Below are 26,768 nucleotides of genomic sequence, written 5' to 3'. Positions count from 1 at the left end.
TCCATCTCTAATGCATGAATGAAAATGCAAAAAATTGAATGCTCTCCCCTCTACTCCAGCTCTCCGACTGTACGCAGAAAAAAAGCAAAACCTATATGCAATGCAATAAAATATCTAAACTAAAATGCCCTCTCTTCTATTCCAGCTCTCTAACTGTCTGCAGTCAAGAAGAAGACCCCTTTTCAATGTCATCAAATTACATATTTAACACTTTCCCTCTGCTTGGCAGTGACTTTTCAGTTGCCAAGATAACTCTTTCTTTTAAGGAGTTGATTAATCATTTTCATCTAATCTGCTTGCTGGCTGATGGCCTTCTATATAATGCCTTTGTAATTCTTTTTGAATTTGAAACTTTACATCAATTTACACTTTGGTTAGTGTAATCGAACCATGGATTAATAATTGATATTCTGCATTCATAAACAAGTGTCTATTTTGCATTCAGTAGGTTCCTCCTTTACATCTTTTCTGACCTTTCATATTCAACTAGATCTCCTTTTAAGTGACTATATGTGCTATTCATTATGTATCTGATCACTAAAAATTCCTCTTTCTTTTGCCACAAGTTGAAGGAAGCCTTAAGTATTAGAGAGTGGGTGAATCTTTCTTAACTCTCTGTGTGCCTTTGCAATAAGATTCTCACTCACTAAAACATGATAAACTCCAATGACCTCTTCTCTTTTCATGCGAAGTAAATTGCTTTGAATTCCAGTTATAGGATCTTTCATTACAATATATCCCACCACAACATCATGCGACAACTTTTTCAATTCTCTCACTAAACTGTCTGTCTTGGCCCAAATAATGCAACTTTTGCATTGAATCTTGTTGACCATTGAAAGTAAGTCTACTGCTAGACCTTCTTCAAAATGAGGGGGGCCAACTTTTGCATCTACAATGACTTGCTTGACTGCATCTGACACAAACTTTAAGGCATCATCAAGAGTAGGCACTTCTTGATGCTGGAATTCTTTTGAAAATTTGAAGCCTACATCCAATCATTTAATCTGACTCGAATTTAAATTTCCCACCTTTACAGTGATGTCGCCAGACATATTCTACAAGTCCCTGTCATGTAGTGCCATCAACACACCATCGCGAGAACGAGATGCATCAATTTCCATACAGTTAACTTGAGACTAAATAGCTAAACAATATGCAGCTATCGTATTTGCTAGTGCCCTGCTTGAATCGCCTCCATGGGAACACATGAGAGGAGGATTCTGTAACCAGCCACATTTTTTTCTTTGTATCTCAAAGATAAAATTGACCAAGCCATGATTGATTTGTTCCCCAGAGGTCTCGTGCTCGATCCCCACCTTTATTTCACCGCAACCCTCTAGTTCTGCCAAGAATTTCAGATGAGTTTTTCTTCCATTGTTGGTTCATTATCATCCTCCAAAACTCTTGCATCCCCATCTACTGGTCTATCTATTTTCATCAGATCATCACAAATATCATTTGGTATTGCCTCAATATCACTTGCCCTTCTCAATATCTCGACTCTTGGTATTGGAAAAATAGCATCTTCTACATTGGTAGGACCTAAAGCAATGACTCCATTTTGCTGACCTTATCATGTGGCATAGTCAATAACATTCCACTATCAGAGGCACTCAAAATGATGTCCATGCCTTTCTTTGAGACCTCCAACCTCTTAAAACTTGGCTTTACTAAGTTACCATATGCAACTAAAACTGCTAAAGAGCTATTACTTCCAGTACCTTGTAGTTTTGTTGCAAAAACACAAGGCCCACTCTTGCACTATTTTCTGATTTCCAATTTTTCATACTAGCGAACATTCGCGGTAGCAACTGATATTGCTCTTTTTTTTAACCTCGAGTGTTGGCTAAGTGAGCCCAGGCTTCACATAACATCACTTTTTCATCTTCATCCATATCAACTGGATCAGGCCTTGTAGGTTTGGATTCTGGATTAGGATCTATTTCACCAGGCATCAACTTCTAAGGATCATCAGCAGGTTCATAGTCTAAATGTAAAACCTCCACTCTAGATAATTACCAGAAGCAATGAATTGGAGTGCATCTAGGGTAAAAAAAATAGGGATATTGTTTCCCACAATGTCAAAGTTTCTTTCTCTTGTAAATGTTGCAAAATTTTCAATCAAATCATAGCCCTCTAGCAAAATAGGGCCTCTATTTCCAATGGTAAGGGAGGAGGTGTTATTCCACATTGGAAACCCTTGATTTGTCCTAATGAAGGGCATACTGAAAGCACTTGATGATCGATACTTGTAGGGATCCATAATAATGTTGTAAAATTTTTATTGATAATTCTTCTCCTATCAGTGGCACTTCTCAATCTACTGTGATGGTTTGAATGGAATGCATTATTTGTGTCATGATCATCTTTGAAACATTATCCATAGCACTATTATAATCAAGACATCCATCCAACCCATATGTGGCAATATTTGTGTTGTGAGCTTTAGAATTGATTTTTTGTTTGGGATCTTAGATTGTCAAATTATTACCTTAAACAGGATCTTGGTGAATCTTCATTTGAACTTCGAAAAAGTTTGTAATTCTAAACCTTCTAAACTTTGAGAATTAAGATTCAGTTTTAGTGCTTCTTTCAAATTCTATCTTCTTACAAGATGAATCCTACAACACCATCATTAACAAAATGTACTAACAAAAGATTTACTTGAGCGACTGATTTGGAAGCTTAAAAATGGGAGACTGGAAGTGCACCTACAGATAGCAAGATACAAGGAGATGACTCTATTGCAGAGATATACAAAATGAGATGCTTCCCATAAATAGGAGGCATCAAGATCGATGGATTGGAAAGATATTGTTATATCTATGTTAAACTCTGATCACAATATTTATTCCAATCATATTTTACACCTTTATACAAAATCTTAGTAAAAGGTTGTGACCTATCTGCCAACTATGAGATCAATCTACAAATGGATTGAAGTCATCCTTGTAATCCCCTCATTTGACAAATGTTATGAGTTGGAGGTATTTCCATTAATGCTTGAACATTTCTTGGGTCCACCTCAATTCCTTTTGTAGATACGATATACCCAAGTAACTTCCCTGATGTGGCCCCAAATGCACATTTCTTAGGATTTAACCTGAGACTAAATTTTTCCCTATGATCTAGCATTGGACCCAAATCTTGAAGATGAGTGTTGCTCTGTGTACTTTTGACCAAGGTGTCATCCACATAGTCCTCCATCATTTTATGCATCATGTTATGGAAGATTATTGTAACTGCCCTTTGATATGTGGCACCAAATTTTTTAGACCAAATGGCATCACATTCTAGAAGAAGGTACCCCATGCACAAGTGTAAGTAATTTTCTCCTAATCTTTGAGTGTAATTTTAATTTGATTGTAACTAGAAAAATTGTCCATTAGTGAGTGCATTTCATATCCCATTGTCATATCCACTATCATATCAATATTGGGTAGTGGAAAGTCATCCTTTGGATATGCTATGTTTAGAACTCAATAATCTATACAAACTCAGATAGACTTATCATGTTTGGAGGCTAGAACAATATTTGAGATCCATTCAGCATAATCAATAGCATAGATGAAACTAGCTTTTAAAAGTTTTTCTAGTTTAGCTTTAACAAGCAGTACCACATAAGGATGCATCTTCCTAAGCTTTTTTTTGACAAGTTTTACTCCTGGTGCAATATATAAATGATGCATTATGAGGTCAGGATCTAAGCATGGCATATCTTAGTAATTTCATGCAAAATTAATATTTTTTCTTAAAGGAAGGCAACAAAAAATTGTCTTTTTCTTCTATAGATAAAGACTGTGCAAGGTGTATTATATGAGGATGTTCTGCGATTCCCAAGCTAGGTGGTTGTGTTGGCTCTATCAACATTGACAATCTCTCCTAAGAATAACTTGGAAGTGCATCAAATATCTCATCTTTAGGTGGCTTAGAGAGGTTTTCACCTTTGGATACATCTTTTTTTTTTACAATTTTGGGTTCCGATATTGCCACAATGTGGTTTTCACCATCAAAATGTCTAGTTCTTTTTCTTTTAATTGTGTGATTAAGATATTTGATATCAACTTCAGTTATATTGATACTATGTTCACTAGTGGAGGATGTTACTAGTCCAACAATGTGTAAACAGAAGGAAAGAGCATAGTCATTATAGAATATAGGGACTTCACTAGGTGTAGTATTAGAATTCTAGTCTATTAACTTGAGGTAAGTGAGTGAGAGAGATGTGGCAAGATCGATGACATTCATAGTATAGTCATCAAATGCTTGGACAAGTAGTTCAAGACCTAAAGTGATTTCATCCAAAGGTGTATTTGAATGCCTTTGAGTTCTAACAATGTTAATTGAAGACTTGTTGACACTAGTAGGATGAGACTCATCTAACCAAACCCTAGATTTTTTTCCTATTTAAAGTTTATTATCATATGTATGAATCTAATCTACATCCTTGTCTAATTTTTCCTCTAAGAGAGAATCAAATTTATATGCTACATGGAGTTAGATTGGAGAATTCCCCAACAATTATGGGGACCCATTCACCACTTTCATTATCATTTTGATTTTTACAAAGTCATTCAACAACTCATGACTAGAATCACCTTGTTCCTATTGAATATGGGGAGTACTGGTGGTTTTTCCAAAAGAATCACTATCAACATCAACATCATTAACACATGGAATGAAGTCATCTAGTTCTGCAAAGAACTTAGCAAGATCTAAAGGAATTGGATAAGAAAAAGTATCCTCATCATCATAGTTGTTTGCTTGATTATTTATCTGAGTTTGTGACTCATGTTTAGATGAACTTTAAGTTTTTGGTATGAATTTATTGATCCCTAGATGAAAGGGAACATTCTTGAATCCTAATCCTATTGTATCCCAAGGCCATCTAGATATTGCTTTGATGGGATCAATCAAGCTCTTTTTGTGATATCTGATTAGACTATTGCCTTTATAACCAAAGTGTCTCATTAGTGTAAGACTTGGGCCATACTTTTTGGGAGTGATCTCACGAGACTAATCTGTGAGATCAACTAGAATTTCTTCTTTATATAAAAATGTAGTGACAACTCTATTTTCATCTTCCTCTTCTAGAGGTATAGTAGCTTTGACAAAGGCATCGTTGAATTTAGTCTGAGGTGATAGCCCAAAAGGTCTATTTGCTTTAGATGGTCTCCCATAATGATGGGGAGATTCAAGAAGAGATGTTAAAGATAGAATAGGTTCAATGTGATATTCAACCAATCTAGTTTTTGTTAACTTGAGTAACTTCTCCATTTTTTTATCTTATTGACATGATGATTAGAAGATTCTCTATTAGTAGGTACAAAGCTTTTAGTAGATTTTAGCTTGTTACAGGTATAACTAGTATTAGCAAGTATAGTAACTCCAAATCCTTGAAATGGAAACTTGACACATTGATGGTAAATTGAAGGAATTTCTTGCATTTCATGTATCCATGGTCTCCCTAACAAGATATTACATGCTAATGGAATGTCTAGAACTTGACAAGTAACATCTCTTCCAATTGGACCAACTCAAAGAGGCAACACAACAAGACCTAGGGATTTATGTTTGACTTCATCAAATGCCTTGATGGTTATTTTTTGATGAGGATCAATAGACTCTTCAGAATAACCCAATTGTTTGAGAAAAGTAAAAGAATAAATATTTAGACCAGGTCCATTGTCTATGAGCACACAAAAAACATATTTTTGATGTATTGTAACTTCAATGTGCTACAATTGATTATGATAATGACTCAATGAATTATCATCCTCTTCAGAAAAGGAAAAATAATTAGGTGAGGTCAAGTGACCCACCATAAATTGAAACCTATCAAGATCAATATCTTGAGGTGCATTTTCTTTATTGAGGGCTTTGTCAAGATTCTTCCTATGAGCAGGGGAGATTTTAAGTAATTCAAAGATTTTTATGTAAGAATTCATTCATTGTGATTGGTCGAGGATATTATAGTTGGTAATTGTGGAGGATATTGCAATTTTCATATTTTTCTTGGATGGACCAACAATAGTTTTTTCCTTATGCTGATCTACCTGAAGAGCAGAAGGCATAGGAGCTTTAAGTACTATCTTGGCATGAGAATGCACAACAACAATTGGCACAAGATTGTGATTGTTCTTGATCAAATTTAAGAAATGTAGCACCTCTTAAGAAAAATGGAGTCTTAGGTTTCATATCTTCATGTCTTCCTTTAATTATGATAACATCACAATGTTCAAAGTCCAAAGGTTCAACCATGTTGATCACATTATCATCATTGGTGTATGTATAGTTGACCTTGTTATTGGTTTTTTGTTTAGAGATTTCTCCATTTTCATAATGGGGGAATGGTTCCTTAAAAGCTTTGTGGTCTACATTCTTGTTATGTTCACCCACAACTATTTGACCATCATAATTTTGGTCCTAAACTTTATCACATAGATTGATGCAATTATTTGTTTTGTGACCCTTGTTCTAATGGTATTCAGAATATGCATTCTCATTCCACCATGTGGGTCATGGTTGTGGATCATAAGGATGAGAATTATCCAGTGGAGTAATAATCTGATTTGAAGCAATGTTCCATAGACCACATTGAGAGGTTCACCAAGAGGTGTGTATCCATGTATGGGTCATGTAACCCAAGATGAGTTCTTTGTTTTGTTCTCAAATGTCTTGTTATTTGGAGTAGATTTGTCAGTAGTTTTAGATGTGTTGATATTGTCTATGAGATTGAAAGTCATATTAGAGGGTTTGGGAGTGATATTGTCTACCACTCCATTGTGTACTACCTATCGATTCTTGTTTTTACATACTTGGATTTATCTTTACTAGAGCTAGACCCTAGATTGATGTCTTTTTGAAGGGTTATTTCACTATTTTTTACCATGAACTCCTCTATTTAAATAACTTTTTAATGATATCTTCAAAGGTGTATGGACCTTGAAGTTGTATTCTATACCCAAAATTAGGTAAAAGAGTATCCATGAAGATATTGAGTTTTTCTATTTTAGGAATTTTTCATGAGTTAAGAATTTTCCTTAGGGAAAAATGATGCTAAGATCAAGAAGCTGAAGAAGAAAACACAATATGGACCAAATGATGCATGATCATAATAACAATATGAGAATTAATTGATGTTTTCTAGAATGACTAGGAGTTAGCAAAATGATAAGCCTCACAACTAAGCACATGTCCATCAAGAGTAGATTATCCCCCATTAAGCACAGAAGTTAGTGCAATGATGAGAGGATAAACTTACATAGGTGTGTCATGTAAAATTATGTTGTAGACACCATGTGCTTAATTAGTGTGTGAACAACTATGTTGTCTACATGACAACTCAATTGATTATGCAAACTCCTATGTTGTAGACACCAAGTGCTTAATTAGAGTTGCTAACTCTTGTGTTGTTAGCATGACAACTCATATGAGTATGCATACTCCGATGTGTCTAACTAATAAATAATAAAATAATGCATTAACCTAAGTAAACTTAAGTAAAGTGTAAATAATAATTATTCACACTAGCACCCCCCCCCCCCCCCCCCAAAAAACTTCAACTCAGAGGAATGCACTTAAGCTCACAAAAGCTATGATGAAAATGAATAATAGGTCCTGGCTACTAGGCCATGTTAGGTAACCAAGTACAAATGCAATGTTGTACATACAATGCAATGAAATGCAATCTCTCTAAAAATGGAGAAAGAGGGAAACCTCATGGGAAAAAACCCTCCCCCAAAAAGAGAGATAAGTACAATAAATAAGAGAAGAGTCATGTGACTCCCTTGGTGAAAAATCTTGCACCCCTAAGAGATCTCATAAATTACAATACTTGACCTTAGTGAAGGGCTTGGTGAAGATGTTGGCTATTTGCTACTCTATAGGATAATACTACAATGCAATGACCTACTCATGAATCAACTTTTTAATGTAGTGCATATGAACCTCAATGTGTTTTTTCCACTGATGTTGGACTGGATCTTTTGAGATTTCAACTACACTTTGATTATCACAATGTATGACAGTGGGCCTAGGTAGATCAAAATCAACTCCTTCAGAATATTCTATAACCAAATAGCTCTTGTCACCGTTTTCATAGCTCTTCAATACTCAACCTTAGTTGATGAAAGAGCAATAGTGTTTTGCTTCTTACTCTGCCAACAAATGGGGTCGCAATCAAGATGAAACATATATCCTAAAGTGCACTTGTGAGAATCAAGATCCCTCACATAATCTAAGTCTGTATAACCCACTAATTGTAGTCTAGTACTAGCTACATAGCATATCCCATATGTATGTGTACCCTAGATATAGTATAGGATGCATTTGGCTGCCTTCCAACTACAAATGATATGTTAGGGCATGTATGTATCAAGTAAATGAGACTTCAACCAACTATCTATACAAAGTAGCATCAACAAGTGGTGTGGAACACTTTGCTTCTAGCTTAACAACTGAAAGGAATGGAATAGATGTATGTTTGTAGTCACTCATGCAAAAATGAGCAAGTAGATCAAGAGCATACTTGGGTTGTGATAATGTGATCCCTAATGAAGACTGATGTATCTCAATACCAAGGAAATAATGAAGTAGACCCAAGTTTGTCATTGAAAATCTATCCTACAAAGTAGCCTTGACACTATCAATGATGGATGTTGTACTCCCTATAATGATCCAGTCATCAACATAAAGCACAAGTAGCAAATGAGAATCATCCCTCTGAAGAATGTAGATATTTAGATTGGAATGACATCCGGTGAACCATGCTGAGAGAAGGAAAGAATCCATCTTGGCATACCAAGCTCTTGGAGCTTGTTTAAGTCCATAGATAGAACTTTTCAATTTGAAAACCAAGGTAGAATCCTAAATGAATCCCTATGGTTGCTCCATATAAATCTCATCATGAAGATCATCATTCAAGAATGCAATTTTCACATCCATCTGATGAACAACCCATCTTTGAGCTACTACTATAGCTAGTGTGAAATAAAAGGAGTTCATTTTTCCACTAGTGCAATGGTTTTAATGTAATCAATGCCTAGCACCTAAGAGAAACCTTTTCCAAAAAGTCTAGCCTTATGTTTATCAATGCTTCCATCCATTGCAAACTTGGTCTGGTAGATCCACTTACACTAAACCAATTTTAATCCCTTAGGAAGAGAGACTAAGTCCCATGTATCATTTCTCATAAGAGAATTATATTCTTGCTCCATTGCTTTATCCCATTCTAGAATACTTGAAGCTTCTTTGAATGATTTTGGATTGGAAGAAACTATAATATAAGCATGAGGGAGTGAGTTGTGTTGTGATCTTTTCCTCCTAGCATCTAAAGGATTCTCTGCCAATGGTCATGTTGTATCCAATGTCTATTGTGCCCATTTAGGTATAGTGGAAGAAGATGTAGAAGGGATATCCTCAACCTCTGTTGGTTGATGCCTCTATTTGGGTCATGGACATATATATTCCAAGTCACTATCATTACTGTCACTCTCTTAAATGAAGGATTAAGGAGGAGTTGAAGAAGTAAAGCTTGGACAACTTTCTTCAAAGTGAACACTCCTCTCATAAAAAATTTCACGTGTCTCTAGATCCATCAACTTGTAGAGTTTATGAGAGTCTTCATATCCAACAAAGATGCATGGTTTGCTTTGAGGTTCCAATACCTTGCATTTCTATGGAGGTATTCATGCCCCATGCTAGAAAGCCAAATACTTTGAAGCGCTTTACAAAAGGTTTCCTTCCAATCCAAGCTTCTAAAGGAGTTACCCCATCCAAATCTTTGTGAGCACTCCTATTTTAGATGTAGTTAGCACAATTCATTGCTTCACCCAAAAGACTTGATCAAGAGACTTATGTAGTAGCATGCAAGTGGTCATCTCCTTGAGGATTCTATTCTTCCTTTGGCATTTATGGTACTGAATGTTGAAGATCAATTCCCTCTTGAGTACAAAAGTCTATAAGTCTTGAGTTCACATATTCTCCTCCATTATCCATTCAAATAACTTTGATGGATTTTCATGAATTATTTTCTACTTGAGCCTTGAAGCTAAGAAATCTTTAAAAAACTTCACTCTTATGAGCCATGAAGAATACCCAAGTAAAGTGAGAGTAGTCATCAATGAAGGTGAGTGCATAGCCAGACTTTCCAAATGATGGCACTAGAAATGGGCCTATCACATCACTATGAACCAATTCAAGAACACATTGTGCTCTCCAAGACTTCCTCTTGTCAACCATTTTTTTTGGATGCTTCCCAAGTGTGCAACCTAAACAAACACCATCTAAAAACTATACTTGAGGTAGACCATGAACCATGTTCTTGCTACTAAGCTATTGAAGATATCTATAGTTTAGATGTACAAATCTCTCATGCCACACTTTTCTTTTTGTATTTGAATGCATTAACAAGGCTTGTGCATTTGATTTAGGCACAAAGGAAGAGAAAGTGTAAATTTAGCCTTGAATCATGATTGGCTTTACCTATTGCAACCATAGAGTCATCTTTGATGCTTTTCACTACAACTAAATTTGGAAGAAATTCAACCTTATTTCCACCTCCATAGTGAGTGATTTGGTATACTGAAAGAAGGTTGGAGGTAAGATTAGGAACATATAGAACATCCATGAATGCTCCATTTTCCATCTCAACTTCACCTTTTCCTTCAACTTCCACTTTAGTATCATCTCCTACAAAGATGTGAGGTACCTATGAATGTGTCATGGAAGAAAAATCTCTCTTTGACACATCCATATGATGTGTGGCACGTAAGTCAATTATCCATTCTCCCTAACTAATAGTGTTTGTGAGTAAAGCTTGGCCTTTGCTCTTAGAACTTGTTGATGAAGACCCATTCTCCTTATAAGCATTAGGAAATGGAACATTGTGTTTCTTCATGATGTTCTTTAATTCACCAATCTGCTTGTGATAACACTAATGTTCATCATGACCAATTTTCTTGCAATAGGCACACTTCTTCTTTTCCTGATTAGTATCCCCCTTTTTGTTGATATTAGGAGAAGAATTGCCTTGTTGTTTATTTGAATTAGGTGTTGAATTTTCTATATCCCTTTGTTTATTTTCTTTCCACTTGTTCTTTTTGCCCTTTCCTTTGTTTTAACTTTCACCAATTGAATTTTTAGAACCCTCATTATTAGCCACCAATGCCTTAGGCTTTGAAGACTTGAGAATCCCCATTATTATCAACTTAGCTTGTTCATCCTGTAATAGTCAAGCATAATCATCAAAAGTGAGTCTCTGATAAGAAGACCCTAGAGTAGCCTTTATGGTGTTGAAAGAAGAGACAAATGTGGAGTATTCAAATGGTAGCTTATTGTGAATGAGATAAATCAACCTGTCATCTTTAATAGGACTACCACAATTAGTAAAATTTTTTCTCAACTCATTCACCTTAATGATAAAATCTTGAATAGAATCAAAGCTCTTAGGATTTAGGGAGATAAGCTCATCTTCAATCTTGTAGACATCCTCCTTAGTCACTTTTTCATATAGGTTTTTAAGAGCATCCCAAGTTTCCTCAGATGTATTATACTTCATGATTTGATAGAGGATCTTGTCTTCAATCCTTAACCTAAGAATCCTTAGGGCTTTCATATCTACCATTTTCCAAGCATTAATATCACTTTGAGATAATTTATCACCTATTGGTTTAGGAAAAGAACCATGAACATATTGAGAAACTTCTTCACTCATCAATTCACACCATTTTTTAACTAACCATGTGGCATAGTTATGTGGTGTTAATTTTGAAATCTTAAGATTTCCCATAATGAAAGGAAAGAAAGATAACAACAAGAAAAGTTGAATACAACACCAAGAGACACCCCCCCCCCCCCCAAATGAATGATTTTGGCACTTTATACTTGGTGCATTTACAATAGCCACTTGTCAATTTATGTCTAAGTGATCTTCTAATTTTCTATTTACAACCTCCTTTTAGAGTTAAAATCTAGTACGAAGCACTGTAGCTCATATGTACAACAATTTTGAAATTTGATCAAAGCATTACAATGCAAGAAATGACCTATTTCTAAAAGTGCTATTTTTTTCCACACAAGCCTATAATATAATTATAGATCTAGAAAGTAGACAAAAATTATACATTTTCAAAACAAATAGGACTTAAAAATATATCTAGAGGAGCCCATGTAGAGCATTTGAAGTTACAAAATGAAAGATTGGATAGGTACAATCGCCAAAAATTGAAATTTCTGACAAATCCATGCACCAAAACTAGAAAATAATAGCACCACTAAGAAATTTAGGAAATTATAGCCAAAAAAAAAAAAAATGCACCTAATTTGGAGACGAAATGATTGAGATATGGCCTCCCGAAGTTGGACTATCAAATCAAAGCTACATATGGTGAGGGGTCTACTCAGAAAAATACTATGTTAAAATTGGCATCCAAATGGCTATCACAATAGTGTAATAAGGCCTACTAGTGATGGTTAGATGATCATCAAATTTAGGCTCGCGAAAAAGATGACATCAGTAAAAAAAGGCCTTCCTGATGACATGGCAGTCTGTATAGCTAATGTTTTAGATCTGTATGGTATGGAATGCTTATGCAGATCTTGATTGGGCTAACATGGTAGAATGCATGCCATGTTGACATGTAGGATGACACTAATGTGGAGGGTGATGTATTTGGTCGACAATGTGGTCCTCGGTTGCTTATCTAGCATAGACGTGGCTGGGCTTGGCAGAAGTTCGATGGATGTGGAGCTCTATCAGCATTGATAGAAAAGTAATCAATGCCATAGATGGATAATGGTTTCCAAGAGGTTTTCTAGGGGCCTAAGCACCAGAAAGTAGTTGGTGTTCGTCATCGTAAGTTGGAAGCTAGCGAGGGCCAGAAGTGGTAGTCGATGGAGGAAATTTGGTAGGTGGTGTGTGGGCCTTTAGTCCCACATGCACTAGACAAAAGGATAGATGATATTTGTGTTGCATAAAAATATAACTAAGGAAATAACACTAAGCAACTAATGTACATTCCTACATTATCATGCAAAACCTCAAAATATGAAAAAAGACATGTAAATAAGCAACATGAAACAAAAAAGAGCATAAAAGCATTCAAAATATCACTATGCAAACCTCATGAAACCATCAAGTGGATATGATTTCATCACTCATGGGATGTGGTTGCTCACAAATCCAGAAACATAATAATGAGGTAGATAGTGCTTGTGAAAATGAGGAGAGGGCTCTCCATCTATAGGAAAATGGATGCAATAGATGGTTGAGATTGAATGCATGATGGAGGGCTAGGATCTCTTAGGATCGATGAGGTGTCAATGAGGTGGAGGAAAAGTAGACTCCACATGGATTAGGGTTTTGACCGTTCAAAGGGGGCCATATGCTCACACATGTGTGAGCAACCTTTGATGGTGACATGATCAATGAGGTGTGAGAAGCATGGCTTCTCACACATGTGTGAGAAAACTTGATTCTCATGCAAGAGGACAAGTGTACAAGAGGTGTGAGAAGGCATGGCTTCTCACACATGTGTGAGACACCTTGACTCTCATGGAAGAGGAAAAGTGTACAAGAGACATGCAAGATATGAGGGGTGAGGAAAGTATGAACATCTCTCACACATGTGTGAGGATTCCTCACACATGTGTGAGCACACACTTAGGATTAAGAGGTGATTAGCTAGGATGATTATGCAAAGCAAACATGATTAGGAAGTGAGTTGGTTTAGCATGATGGGTTAGGTAGGATATTGAGGTTAGGTGAGGGTTAAATGTAGGAGCCATGTGCTCAAATAGGATTAAATGCAATATTTAATTCCAAGGGGGTTTAGGCAAGGAATTAATTAAGTAAATGAAGTACTTAATTAAAAGGAATGGGTTAGGATGCAAGTGGGAAATCTAGGATTTAAATAAAACCTTAGTTTATTTAAATCAAGGAAAGGAAAACATAATTAAATAAATGTAAAATTTATTTAATTAAGGTAGGGGAATTAAATAAATAATGAATATTTATTTAATTGGCTAGGAATGGATTTTGGACAAATTTAGGTGTCTACAGTGTTTAAAACAAAGAAGCCACAGAGTTTGAAATAACTCAAGGCTGTTGGTGAGTTATGATATATGTTAGATTATATGTCGTGATGAATGAATGCAATATACTAAAATTTCAAAGGAATATTCCACAAGCGTCGGGATTTGACCACAAGGCTGCCTGCAAAAAATATGCTCTCTATAGGCCTAATAGGCTAAAAAAATTGAACAAAATTCAAAAATCCAAAAAATAAAATAATTGCAAAGCTGCAAATATGTAGATCTCAAAATAAATTACACAGATCTAAAAATGATCATACCAATTCTGCAAATCAAGCCTTCAAGTGTCGGTTTGCTAAAAAAAATTGCCTCAATTTTGACTATGGCCTAGGGTAGGAAAAATTATAGTCAAAATTCACCGAATCAACACTTTGGATTCAATTGGTAAGGTCTACTTTGGCTCTAGATGCTCATAATAGCTATGGATACTCTAGATTTAAATCTAGGTCCTTCGAGAGGTGAAGCAAGAATGGTCTCCAATGGCTATGAAATGATGCTCCTATGGCTCTGATACCAGGTAAGAATTTTCTTGAGGGAAAAATGATGCCAAGATCAAATCACAATATGGACCAAATGATGTGATGGCACTCAAAATTGCATTCCCATTTTGAATGTCCATTGCAAATTTTGAGTCACTTTGAGCCCTATAGGTGCATTTTCACGATTATGTACTTGAATTTTGTATTAAGGTCTAAGAGGTTTTTTATGTTTTTAGCACCTTGAATTCTACCTATCCATGCATTCTATAATGATAAACTAACATTCTGAACCATACTGCAAAGTCTCGTTTTGAGCTAGTATCATATTCTACAATTTTGCCCAAGTGTCAAACAATGTATAGTAGCCTAGTTTTCCTTTGAATATATTTTATTTAGAAATATTTCATGACCCATGACTTGGGGATGTTTAATATGCATATCAAAGAATATATATTCTGAATTTTAGCTAATTTGAAATCCATTTGACTTGGTTTCAAACACCTCAAAGTTGGTAATTTATTGTTTTCATACATTTGCAAATTGTGCACAATTCTAGAAGGCCCTGTTTGACAAGTTATAACTTTTGACTGGTTGACCCAAATAATAAAATTCCTTTTGTATCATATTATAGGTGTTAGAAACTTTCTACATTCCTAATTTTAGCTCATTTTGAATCCTTTTGTCTAGGTTTCAAACCCCTCAAAGTTGGTAATTTACTATTTTCATACATTTGTAAATTGTGCACAATTCTGGAAGGCCCTATTTGACAAGTTATAACTTTTGACCGGTTGATCCAAATAATAAAATTTGTTTGCATCATATTCTAGGGGTCAGAAACTTTCTATGTTCCTAATTTAAGCTTATGATGAGTCTATTTGATTAGTTTCTAAATGTGATTTCGTTTGTAATTTATAAAGTTTCACTAGTAATCAGAGATGTAGATTGGTCGGTACCCTTGTTCACGATGTTATAACTATGAATCTATGATTTCCTAAATCAAATGGTTTGTGCCCCCACATTCTACTCCAAAAATACTACAACTGTACTAGTTTGTAAACCTTGACGAATCCATCTGCACACTTTCCCAGGGCCATTCCATTTGCAAAAAACACTTTTCTATTGATGCTTCTAGTTCTGCAATTTCAAGTAGCCCACTTCACATGCTTGCCAAAATATCCTTTTTATATTCCCTGAGCTCAAATCATAGAATTACATTTTCCTCATGGCAATGAACTATTCCTCCAATTTTTGTACCCTCAGGCATTTGTTTACCCAATTTTTGAAGCTCAAACCAAATGTATTTTCTAGTTTTCCAACATGCTTATCTATAGGTAGTTTTGACTGGGCAACTTTGAATGTCAATATCTTTTGACTGAGTAGTCATCATGTGATGAGATCTAACAAGGTGCAAGAATGTAGAACAAAGTAGCAGTATATCAAATCACAAGGCCCAATTATTTGTTTGGGTCAATTTTTAAAGCCAGCTAATAGGCCCTGTTAGTAGAGAATCATAATTTGCAGATAAGATGTGAAATGAGTTTTAATCATCAATCAATGATAAAATTTGATTTTAGTTAGTTTGAGCAGATCAATGGATCAGTTTGGAATCAGTTGTTTGGAAACAAAAAAAAAATAGCTAGACCCACTTTGGGGCCGACTAATTCCATTAAACTAATGAAAATATGTGTAAATTGAAACTTTTGAATGGGGGATTGATAATGATTTTGATAATTATAAGTTTTTGTTGTGTATATATTGTCTTTCAAGATCAAAGACACGTGGTGAACAACTAGACAAGGGGCTTGAACAAATATAAGAAGGCTTAATGAAGGCATTAAAAACTTTATTTTAACAATGGTATCCTCTCTTAATATGTGTTTTATGCTTCTTATGATGAGTCTTTCATTCAACGGTTGCTTTCTCCACTTGAGCTTTGTGTGTGGAAATAGGGACATTATTTTTTTGATTACAAGCATCACAATCTTCTTCATTGTTTTGGATGGAGGTAAACCAAATATGAAAGCTTTCTTTTGAGCTTTTCCCCAACTCTTTCCTAGATGGTCATAGTCAAAGAATATATTCTCCAATGAGTTAAAGGGGACTCACAACAAGGGGAAAACCCACAAGCTAAGGATATTTCTACATGCAGTGGAAGGAGACCACCATAACATAGAAGTGGAGACACCTAAGAAAGACATCTACATCCATATGACTATGAGCATGTACATGAGCAGTAGGGGATCTCCATGCAAGGATAAAATCTTGAGCTTCCATGCCATAAGACAAAGGTGTCAACCACAACATACAAGGAAGATCCATGTCATCAGTGTACTCCATAGCATACAATAGTCCACATCCAACAAGGAACCCACGATCGATAGGAATATCCATGCAAAAGAAGGATGCAACCATAGCATGGATAGATCTCCATGTACAAGGCAAGTTAAATCCCCATGTAGAAGGAACAACCAACAATAATAGAGGAATCTGCAGCCTAAAGGAGGACTTCAGACCCGCAAGATAAAGAACAGAGGAATGTTGAGTTCCACGATAGTTGCAAGGAAGCTCCATGTAGGCAGTAGAAGTTTCTAAACACCCCACACCAAGTGAAGGAAAAAATTAAAGACCATGCTGCTACATACGTGAGGAAGCCATAGTCTATGCAAAAAAGAAGTGGACAGAGCACCCAACATAGTAGAGCAAGAATCTCAAGAGGTAGGGAGTCGTCCATGCCCAAGTCATATTATAATGGTAGCTCCACATTTTTGTAGATTATGCAAATCCACAAGAACAACTGGAGAAATCCACAACATGGAGAATGTGTAGGATCTTTTTGCAGTAGAGAGCATGTGGTAGGGCAGGCGGTTTTTATTGGGGTTTTCAATCCCACATTGAGTATGTGGTTGGCATATTCATTTTGTTTAAACATGAGTACACAATCAATAAGTAACTTGAGTATTTCGGTTGTGGATGTGAGGGCACATGTAGAGAGGCTTTCCCATAGCCTGTCATGGGGTCAACAAAGTTTTGATGACCCTCGTGTGATTGGGGGATGAATTTTGAGGTTATGTGATGGTTTGACAATTTTGTAAAATTGTAGATTGAAAAGTAAAGGACTTCGATGCTATGATTATCATGGGATTGGGGCACAATTTTTTAAGTTTCCCAATGTTTTGATTGTCATGAGATCGGGAGACCCTGCAAGAAGACACAAGATATTACAAAAATGGTAAGTTTGAAGACCTTGTCATATGGTTGGGGAAGATGAATTTTTGGCTACAACATTATAATTTGTTCATAATATCGTAGGCTAAAAAATTAAATTATTTTAGATGGAATTGATGAATCAAAATTTGACACTTGGCATCAGTGGATTGGAGAAATAAGGGTATAATTGAAAATGAATAAAAGTCAAAATCGAAAAATATCAACACATGAATTTCAAAGTTTAAAGATTTAAATGGTTTTGTATAGTTCAACTATATAAATCATTTAGATTTTTCATTTTATAATTCTATTCATAGCCCAAGAGCTAAAATTTCAATCTAACCTTAGGGGCATGTTTTTTTTTTGAAATATATAGTGTAATATATTGACAAAACTGGAAAAAGATGAACTTTCCATTTTTGTTATCATTTTTCTGCACAAGTACTCACTGGAAGTAGCTACAAGATGTTTTGTAATTTTTGGGCTTCTTAGTGAAAATGTTGAATCGATGTTTTTAGATGAAATAAAGATCAGATATAGCCAGAATTTCATCATATTTGACTCTGTGAGTAGTTGTAAAGGTAAAATTGAATGATTTGAAGGTAGTTGGAAGCAATGAAGTTTTATCATAGAAAAAATAGAAGTGACAAGCCAAGATTAGATTTCACTCTTCAACACAGATTTGATGTGTATCTAATATTTTGTTCATAGGATATTTTTCTAATTACTTTACAGGGGGATATATCAAATATTTCTACATCATTTATGGTTTTCATTAGAGGCAGATGAAGAAGTTCAATTCCAACTACATCAAATTGAAGACATTTTTAGTGGGATAGATGTCAATTGTAGATTATAGACCTAGAAATATCTTCTCTTCTACATATCTTTTTCTCTAGGGGTTTCAATTTTGGAGATTTTTCTCATGATTGTGAGATGAGATAGGTTCTAGAGTTAGAGAATTTCTTGACTGTTGTGATACCATTCTCAATCTTCCTCTATTATGAACAACATTAGTGTAGTTTTCTTTTGAAGCATTCATATCATACATTCATTCATTTTGTATTCTCTAGGTTTTCACATATAGATGATGTATTAGTTTCAATGAGATTAATGCAAGAGCTTCATTTCTTTTAGTTTCATTATGATTCTCATCTCCTTCCTCTATTATCTACAATCTTTTGTGTTTGAGAACAAAGAGCTTAAACTCATTTGAAATCCTTTAAGGTTGTATGTCTGGATAAACTTGTTGTTGGAACAAAGAAGCCAAGTAAATGCTTGTTTGCATTGACAAGGTTTTAGGTTACACCATGAGGATATTACCATAAGTACAAGAGTTTTTATGAATATTGATGTCAATTTGCAAGTTAGGTAGATAGATCAAATGTCTAGATATATGAGTATATTTTAGGTATCCATTTGTATGTTAAGTTTTAGTTGATGCCCAATGGATAAGGGACTAGTCAACTTAGAGATTGTATGTTCTCTATTGTTGCATACTTGGGTTATGCTGAGATCCAAATCTTTAATTGAATATCTTTTCCCTTTATGTTTAAGGAATTGAAAGAGTTTCTCTCACTTGGTTTATTAGGTTCAAGTGCTCTGTTATTAGCTATTTCACCCATGAATGCTTGCATAAATATAGAAGATTAAGAGATTGTATCTATTATCTAGATTTAGTTTTATGCCTTATATGAGTACCATATAAAGAATTTTTCTATTCACCTACCTAGGTCTTGTAGAGCCCAAAGAAGAAGAAGGAATTAACCTTATAGTTGGCCCAAGATCAGCAGTCAAGTGCATCCACTATAGGAATTTTCTAGCCTTAGATGTATTGGTTTGGTTTCTTAGTTATTTTCAAATTTGATAAACTAGGAGCCAACAAAATGGTGGCTTTTTTGGGGAGTATTGCAATCTAAAAGGTGATTCAATACAGTTATGAAAAATACATGTGCAAAGTTTTTTATTAGCAGCAAGATCATGCTAAAGTTTCATGCCTCCCAGTGATGTTTTATCTACGACAATAGTAGCTTTGAAGGTTGAAAAAAGATTATATTGTCACTAGTGATTTCCTCATCAATGAGTTCAGTTGAAGAGTATTTTCAAGGTGTTGTTGTGTCAGATTCAAGAATGAACGACATGGTTTGTTCTTTATTTTCAAGATTGTAAATCTATAAGAGTGGTTTGATGATTTGTATTTCTCCTTCCATTGAAAATCTAGTTCAAATTTTGTCAAGTAACAAATCTTTTTTTATATTCTCATATTTATGAGTGGTAACTCTATCTCTGTACCAATATATCCTAGTTGATTTTATGTTTTAAAAGTTGAAGGACTTTCAATTGTATGGAAAAATCTCAAGCTCTTGATAGTTTCTTGGAAAAGAAGTGTTTCTTGATTAAGGTTAAATGGTATATCCTCTACTATTGAAAGAAATTTGAATGTTTAAAGTAAATCACTGATGTGATTTAATTTTCCTTTTTAAGGAGGTGGCAACTCTACAAGGTTTTCATTAATGTGTGAAAGAGTATCAGTTCACACTTGTGCCAAAATCAACAGAGGAAAGTTTTTACATCAGCACTTGAGGTATTTTATTTTTCATGTTTTTGTTCTTGTCATGAAAGAAAGTGGTATACATATGTGTTCTCCATCAAGTGATTTTCAGCAATAGGAAGGGGAGAATAATAAGTTTTATACACTTCATTGTAATAATTTTTAGCTTGTAGTATAAAGTCTTGTGAAGTGTTTGAAGAGATTCATTTGGTAGAAGGTTATAGCTTGCTGAAAATTACAAATCAGAATTATTGTTGATGGGAGTGTCAAGGCTTTGAAGAATGATAAGTTTCCTCTCATCAAGTATGTAGTTGGTTAGTGATGTTTGTAGATATTTTTCTACCAAGACATACATGCCATTATGTTTTGATGGTATCTATGGTTTCCCAAATGTCATTCCTAAAGATATTAGAATTTTTTTTTCTAAATTTAATGGGAACCATATTGTTTTAGCTAGTCATCATATTCATATGTTCAATGATTTGATGGGTGACTATGAAATTTCTCATGAGGATGTGCACATGAAATTATTTTTTCAAACTTTAGAAGGTGATGCTAGAGACTAGTTTTCCTTTTACTAGCATTTTCTATTTCATCTTGGAGGTGAGTTGCTTTTAGCTTTCATGGAGCAATTTGGAGAAAGGATAAGCATATCTAATTCATATAGTAAATTCTTAAGGATTCATATTGAGAATGGTGAACTTGTTCCTCAATTTAATATTAGATTTGCAAGAACCTGGAATGAGATCCCTAAGAAATGTAGACAAGATGATCAAGTGTGTCTAATAGTTTATCTTAATGCATTTGAAGAAAATGAGTTATCTACTAAGGGATAAAGAACCTCAGATATTATATTAGGCTTTTATGACTATTTTGGATATTGAAAACAATTTGAAGTATGGACTTACTAGGAGTCATTTCTCTAAGGGTCCTTGCCTACATGATGAAGTCAAAAATTAAGAGCAATATGATGTTTAGTATTCAAATACAGATTAGTGTATACATTCCCTTGCTATTGCAGATAATCTTATTGAAAATTTAGAATTAAAAACATGTGAATTTGAAGTTGAAGTCTCTTTGTTTCAAATGAGAAATGATCTTGTTCTTGCTCAATAGAGTGCATATGTTTGTAGTACTTCAATAGTAGATATTAAGGTTGATTCACTCGATAAGTTATACGCAGAAGATTTAATTTTACTTGTTTCTTATCCAATTGATGATTTTCTTTGTGTTAATAATGTAACTAATCATGAAGTTGCAAGGCATTCATCTCAGTTTTATGTGGGTCAAGAAGCTAAAAGTTGTGTTCCAAGTGATGTGGACAATGTTGCTGATCTAATCTATAATCAAGAGGCATCATATGAAGAAGATGATGAGAGTGGTTACTTGAATCAAAGTGAGGAAAATGATATTACATGTTCATCTTCATATGAGTATGATGTTGATTGGGAAGAAGAGAGCAATAAGGAAAGTAAGTGTCTTTATCCAAGTAAAAGTATAATTTCTTCTTCTAGATCTGAAAATGAAAGTGAAATTCCATTTTTGAGTTGTATAAATCAGCAAGTCACGGAAATTTTTGAAGAAGAATTGTGTACACAATGTGAGGACAAAGAGATTATTTAGAAAGATCAATTACCTAGTTGTGTAGATGAATACCATGGGGTTGTGTGTAACTATAATCACTAGCATATAAGTAATTTTATAGATACTACAACAACACCTAGTGATAAAATAAGAGACGATTGGTGGGTAAGTCATTTGAATCATCTTAGTGAAGACAATGTAAGTAATATTGATTTATATTCTACATGCTTAGTTGATGAAGTGGATGTTATGTCTTCAAGTAATGATGATGATGATTATCATTTTTGCTCTTTACATGCTGAAATTTTTCATGACAATAATGTTGGAAATGGTTTCAAGGTTTATACTAATGCTTTGTATAATGAAGATTTTGATGATGATCAACCCATATTTTGTTAGAATGTTCAAAGAGGATTATTGCATAGAGTTATAAATCAATTTTTTGAAGAAGACATGGAAGTTTCAGATTTAGCTATTTTAGATGCATATGGTGACACACTGTCATACTGCTGTAACAAATCAAAATGTTATTCTTCTATTTGTGATAATGAATTTTCTAATGATGTTGCATTTTTTGAGTTAGAAGATGAGGTGCATGATGGAGTTGTCTTTGAAAATAAGCTAGCACTTCATAGTAAGTTTTATAATGTTTCATATGAGGTAAAAACTAATCAACATTTCAATTATGATGACGATTGCAAGGTGTTAGTGTAATGGTTATTGAAAATCTGCTTGCACCTTGCAAGGAATTTTATGATGAATATTTTAATATGAATGATCCATTTTTTGATTGTGAAGAATCAATGGAGAGCCCTAGATTAGTTTTAGTCATTGATAAAGATAATATTGGTGAGTATAAATCTAAATATTCATTTGAGTGTCAACTGGCTATACATAGAGATACATGTTTTCAAGGTGTGTTTGATCTTTTTCCAAAATTTGATAGTGTGCATGATTCATCTATTGGAGATAGTTATCAATTTTATCCAAGTATATTTGAGCATGCTGACCCCTATTTTCATAGTGAGCATTATGTTAAAGAAGTCCCTAGTATGCATGATGAAAGTCAGGAAAGTTATTTATTTTTTCTAGTTGAGTTAACTGAGAATTCTGATATGTTTTGTGAAATTGATGGAAAAAAATTTTCTAGCTTACCTTAGGGAAATGTAAATGAGAATCAAGTATTTGATATAGGTAAAAAATTTGAAGAAGTCTTGGTGGCATGGGGTCACCAGCTTGTACGTTTAAAATAGATTCCATGGTTTAAGTAAGTTGTTCAAGAAAGTTTTTTTTGGTGTCATCTTCTTCCACCAGAGATCTAATTTCTTGCCATGCTTTCAAGGGGCATGCATCTCCAGATAGAGCCACTGATGGCACTCAAAATTGCATTCCCGTTTTGAGTGTCCATTCCAAATTTTGAGTCACTTTGAGCCCTATAGGTGCATTTTCATGCTTATGTACCTGACTGTCATATTAAGGTCTAAGAGAAATTTTATGTTTCTAACACCTTTCATTCTTCTTGTCCATGTGTTCTATAATGATAAACTAACATTCTGAACCATACTACAAAGTCTCGTTTTGAGCTAGTGTCATATTCTACAATTCTACACAAGTGTCAAAAAGTGTACAGTAGCCTAGTTTGCCTTTGAATATATTTTATCCAAAAAAAATTCATGACCCACCACTTTGGGAATTTTAATATGAATATCAAAGAATCTATATTCCAAATTTTAGCTCATTTTGGATCCATTTGACTAGGTTTCGAACCCCTCAAAGTTGGTAATTTACTATTTTCATACATTTGCAAATTGTGCACAATTTTGGAAGGCCTTATTTGACAAGTTATAACTTTTGACCAATTGAACCAAATAATAAAATTCCTTTGCATCATATTCTAGGGGTTAGAAACTTTCTATATCCCTAATTTAAGCTTATGACGAATCTGTTTGATTAGTTTCTAAATGTGATTTTGTTTGCAATTTATAAAGTTTCTCTAGTAATCAGAGATGTAGATTGGTCGGTACCCTTGTTTGGGATGTTATAACTATGAATCTCTGATTTCCTAAATCAAATGGTTTGTAGCCTTACATTCTACTCCAAAAATACTACAAGTGTGACAATTTGTAAACCTTGACGAATCTGTCTGGACACTTTCCTAGGGCCATTCCATCTGCAAAAACTACTTTTCTACTGATGCTTCTAGTGTTGCAATTTTGAATAGCCCACTTCGTGCACTTTCCAAACTGGCCCTAAACTCAAATCAAAAAATTAAATTCTCCTCATGGAAATGAACTATTCCTCTAGTTTTTTTACCCTCAAGCATCCCTTTACCCAATTTTTGAAGCTCTAACCAAATGCATTTTCTACTTTTCCAACATGCTTATCTATAGGTAGATTCGACTGGGCAACTTTGAACATCAATATCTTTTGATTGAGTGGTCATCATGTGATGAAATCTGACAATGTGCAAGAATGTAGAACAAAGTAGTAATATATCAGATCCCAATGCCCAATTATCTATTTGGGTCAATTTTTAAAGCCAGCTGATAGGCCCTATTAGTAGAGAATCATAGTTTGCAGATAATATGTGAAATGAGTTTTAATGATCAATTAATGATGAAATTTGATTTTAGTTAGTTTGAGCAGATCAATGGATCGGTTTGGAATTAGTTGTTCGAAAATGAAATTTTTTTTAGCCGGACCCACTTTTGGGCCTGACTGATTCAATTAGACTAATGAAAATATGTGTAAATTGAAAATTTTGAATGGAGGAAGGATAATGATTTTGATAATTATAAGTTTTTTTTGTCTATATATTGTCTTTCGAGATCAAATGCACATGGTGAAAAACCAAGCAAGGGTCTTGAACAAACATAAGAAGGTACAATGAAGGCATTAAAAACTCTCCATTTTAACAATGGTGTCCTCTCTTAATATGTGTTTTATGCTTCTTATGATGAATATTTCATTGGAAAATTGCTTTCCCCACTTTGACCTTTGTGTGTGGCGATAGGGATGTTTTGTTTTTCATTACAAGCATCACGTTCTTCTTCATAATTTTGGATGTAGGTAAACCAAAATATAAAAGCATGTTTTTAAGCTTCTCCCCAACTCTTCCCTAGATGGCCAAAATCGAAGAATATAGTCTCCAATGACTTTAAAGGGGACTCGTGGAAAAGGGAAAGCCTACAAGCAAAGGATAAGTCCACATGTAGAGGAAGGAGACCACCAAAACATAGAAGTGGGGATGCCCAAGCAAGACACCTACATCCATATGGCTCTGAGCATGTACATGAGTAGTAGGGGATCTCCATGCAAGGATAAAAGCTTGAGCTCCCATGCCATAAGAAAGAGGTGTCAACCACAACATAAAAGGAAGATCCATGTCATCAATGCACTCCACAACATATAGTATTCCATGACCAACAAGGAGCCCATGGCCGACAGGAAGATCCACACATAAGAAGGATGCAACTATAGCATGGATAGATCTCCATGGACAAGGCAAGTTAAATCCCCATGTAGCAAGAACAATCGATAGTAATAGAGGAAGCCACAACTTAAAGGAGGACTTCAGACCCATGAGATGAAGAATAGAGGACTGGGGAGTTCCATAGTAGTTGCAAGGAAGCTCCATGCAGGCAATAGAGGTCTTTAAACACCCCACACCAAGTTAAGGAAAAAATTAAAGACCATGCTATTGCATACATGAGGAAACCATAGTCCATGCAAAAAAGAAGAGGACAGAGTACCCAACGTGGCAAAGCAAGAATTTTAGGAAGTAGCGAGCCCTCCACATCCAAGACAAATTATAATGGGAGCTCCATGTTTTTACAAATTATGTAAATCCACAAGCACAACTAGAGAAATCCATGACATGGAGTATGTGGTTGGCATATTCATTCTGTTTAAACACGAGTACACAATAAATAAGTAACTTGAGCAGTCCACTTGTGGATGTGAAGGCACATGTAAAGAGGCCCACCCATAGCATGTTATGGGGTCAATGAAGTTTTGACCACCTTCATGTGATAGGGGGACAAATTTTGAGGTTGTGTGATGGTTCAACGATTTCTTAAAATCATAGATTGAAAAGTAAAAGGTTCTGATGCTATAATTATCATGGGATCATGGTAAAATTTTTGACGTTTCCCAATGTTCCAATTGTCTTAAGATTAGGAGGCCTTGAAATAAGACATAAGATATTACAAAAATGGTAACTTTGAAGAGCTTTTCATATGGTTGGGGAAGATTAATTCAAGAGCTATGACATTATGATTTGGTAATATCACAGGCTAAAAAATTAAAGTATTTCAAATGGAATTGATGAATTAGGATCTGACACTTTGCATCAGTGGATTGGAGAGATAAGGGAAGAATTGAAAATGAATAAAAGTCAAAATCCAAAAATATCAACACATGAATTTCAAAGTTTAAAGAATTAAATGATTTTAAGATTTTGTATAGTTCAACTATATAAATCATTTAAATTTTTTATTTTATAATTTTGTTCATAGCCTGGGAGCTGAATTTTCAATCTGACCTCAGGGGCACATTTTTTGTTTGAAATATATAATGTAATATACTGACAAAATTAGCAAAAGATGAGCTTTCCATTTTTACTGTCATTTGTTGTACAGGTACTCACTGGAAGTAGCTACAAGATGTTTTGTAATTTTGGGGACTTCTTAGTGAAAAATGTTGAATTGATGTTTTCAGATGAAATAAAGATTAGATATAGCCAAAATTTCATCATATTTGACTCCCTGAGTAGTTGTAAAGGTAAAATTGAATGATTTGAAGGTAGTTGGAAGCAATGAAGTTTTTCCATGGCAAAAACAGAAGTGACA

General features: G+C 34.5%; 1 pseudogene; it reads right to left on the bottom strand.

The window, feature by feature from the left end:
* Positions 1-578: 578 nt before the first annotated feature.
* The window catches only part of LOC149561901 (glycerophosphodiester phosphodiesterase GDPD4 pseudogene), a 39,311-nt pseudogene continuing 13,121 nt past the window's right edge, over positions 579-26,768 (bottom strand).

Source organism: Cupressus sempervirens, chromosome 4, assembly GCF_028749045.1.
Source record: "Cupressus sempervirens isolate cs-2001-9-10 chromosome 4, ASM2874904v1, whole genome shotgun sequence".
NCBI classification, from domain to species: Eukaryota; Viridiplantae; Streptophyta; class Pinopsida; order Cupressales; family Cupressaceae; genus Cupressus; species Cupressus sempervirens.
Note: the sequence above shows the minus strand (reverse complement) of the source record. Positions and strands in the feature narration are given on the sequence as shown.